Below are 3194 nucleotides of genomic sequence, written 5' to 3' on the forward strand. Positions count from 1 at the left end.
TCTCAAACCACCATGGAATAAAAGTTGAACTCAGTAACAACAGTAATCTGCATACTCATACAAAAACATGGAAGCTAAATAACCTTATGCTGAATGATAGCTGGGTCATAGACGAGATTAATAAGGAAATTATCAAATTTCTGGAACAAAATGATAATGAAGACACAAATTATCAGAACCTCTGGGATACCACAAAGGCAATCCTAAGAGGGAAATTTATAGTACTGCAAGCCTTCCTCAAGAGAACAGAAAGAGAGGAAGTTAACAACTTAATGGGGATCTAAAGCAACTGAAAAAGGAAGAACATTCTAATCTCAAACCCAGCAGAAGAAAAGAAATAACCAAAATTAGAGCAGAATTAAATGAAATTGGAAAAAAAAAAAGGATTATACAACAGATCAATAAATCAAAAAGTTGGTTTTTTGAAAAGGTCAATAAAATAGATAAACCTCGCATTAACATAACCAGGAAAAAAAAAGAGTAAAATCTCTAATTTCATCAATCAGAAATGGCAAAGACGAAATAACCACAGACTCCTCAGAAAGTAAAAAAATCCTTAATGAATATTACAAGAAACTTTTTTCTCAGAAATATGAAAATCTGAAGGAAATTGACCAATACTTGGAAGCATACCATCTTCCAAGACTTAGCCAGGATCAAGAGGAAATGCTGAATAGCCCTATATCAAGTTATGAAATAGCATCAACTATAGAAAATCTCCCTAAAAAGAAAAGCCCCAGACAAGATGGATTCACATCAGAATTCTGCCAAACCTTTAAAAAGGAACTAGTACCTATATTACTCAACCTTTCCCAAAATATAGAAAAAGAAGAAATATTACCCAACACATTCTATGAAACAAACATCGCCTTGATCCCCAAACCAGGAAAAGACCCAACAAGAAAAAAAAAGTATAGACCAATAACACTAATGAATATTGATGCAAAAATATTCAACAAGATCCTAACAAACAGAATCCAGCAACACTTCAAAAGAATTATACACCATGACCAAGTGGGTTTTATCCCAGGGTCTCAAGTCTGGTTCAATATACGTAAATCTATAAATATAATTCATCACATAAACAAAATTAAAAAACCAAGACCATATGATTCTTTCAATTGATGTAGAAAAAGCTTTTGATAATATCAAACATCTCTTCATGATCAGAACACTTAAAAAAATTGGTATAGAAGGAACATTTCTTAAACTGATAGAGGCCATCTACAGCAATATCGTATTGAATGGAGTTAAATTGAAATCATTTCCACTCAGATCAGGAACCAGGCATGGTTGCCAATTATCTCCACTGCTCTTTAACATTGTAATAGAAGTTTTAACCAGTGCACTTAGTAAAGAAAAGGTGATCAAGGGTATCCATATAGGGTCAGAACAGATCAAACTTTCACTCTTCGCAGATGATTCTACCACAAAATTCTTAGAAGTGATCAAGGAATACAGTAGCATCTCAGGTTACAAAATAAACACTCATAAATTGGTAGCCTTTATATATACCAACAATAGTCAAGCTGAAAAAATAGTCAAGGACTCTATTCCATTTACAGTAATGCCAAAGAAGATAAAATATTTGGGAGTTTATCTAACAAAGGATGTGAAAGATTTCTATAAAGAGAACAATGAAACTCTAAGCAAAGAAATAGCTGAAGATGTTAACAAACGGAAAAACATTACATGCTCATGGCTGGGAAGAAATGTCCATACTACCAAAGCAATATACAATTTTAATGCAATCCCTATTAAAGCTCGACTGTCATACTTCAAAGATCTTGAAAAAATAATACTTCGTTTTATAAAGAATGAGAAAAAAACTCAAATATCCAAAACATTACTCAGAAATAAAAACAAAGCAGGAGGAATCACGCTACCAGACCTCAGACTATACTATAAATCAATAGTGATCAAAACAGCATGGTACTGGCACAAAGACAGAGAGGTAGATGTATGGAACAGAAAAGAGAACCAAGAGATGAACCAAGCTACCCACAATTATTTGATCTTCTACAAGCCAATTAAAAACATTCAGTGGGGAAAAGATTCCCTATTTAACAAATGGTGCTGGGTGAAGTGGCTGGCGACTTGTAGGAGACTGAAAGTAGACCCATACCTTTCACCATTAACTAAGATAGACTCTCACTGTATTAAAGAATTAAACTTAAGACATGAAACTATAAAAATACTAGAATAAAGTGGAGGGAAAACTCTTGAGGAAATCAGCCTGGGTGAATATTTTATGAAGAGGACCCCCCAGGCAATTGAAGCAGCATCAAAAATACACTACTGGGGCCTGATCAAACCAAAAAGCTTCTCCACAGCTTCTGCACAGCCAAGAACACAGTACGTAAAGCAAGCAGACAGCCCTCCGAATGGGAGAAGATATTTGTGAGTTATGTCTGCAACGAAGGTTTAATAACCAGAATTCACAGAGAACTCAAACATATTAGCAAGAAAAGAACAAGTGATCCCATCTTAGGGTGGGCAAGGGACGTGAAGAGAAATTTCTCTGAAGAAGACAGGTGCACAGCCTACAGACATATGAAAAAATGCTCATCATTCTTAATCATCAGAGAAATGCAAATCAAGATCACTTTGAGATATCATCTATCTCCAGTAAGATTAGCCCATATCACAAAATCCCAAAAGCAGAGATGTTGGTGTGGATGTGGAGAAAAGGGAACACTTCTACACTACCGGTGGGAATGCAAACTAAAACATTCCTTTTGGAAAGATGTTTGGAGAACACTTAGAGATCTAAAAATAGACCTGCCATTCTATCCTACAATTCCTCTACTAGGTATATATCCAGAAGACTAAAAATCACATTATAACAAAGATATTTGTACCAGAATGTTTATTGTAGCCCAATTCATAATTGCTAAATCATGGAAGAAGTCCAAGTGCCCATCTACCCACAAATGGATTAGTAAATTGTGGTATATGTACACCATGGACTATTATGCAGCCTTAAAGAAAGATGGAAACTTCACCTCTTTCATGTTTACACAGATGGAGCTGGAACATATTCTTCTTAGCAAAGTATCTCAAGAATGGAAGAAAAAGTATCCAATGTACTCAGCCCTACTATGAAACTAATTTATAGCTTTCATATGAAAAGATCTCGAAAAAATAATACTTTTTTTTATAAAGAATGAGAAAAAAACTTTCATATGAAAGCT

Source organism: Nycticebus coucang, chromosome 2 (assembly GCF_027406575.1).
Source record: "Nycticebus coucang isolate mNycCou1 chromosome 2, mNycCou1.pri, whole genome shotgun sequence".
NCBI classification, from domain to species: Eukaryota; Metazoa; Chordata; class Mammalia; order Primates; family Lorisidae; genus Nycticebus; species Nycticebus coucang.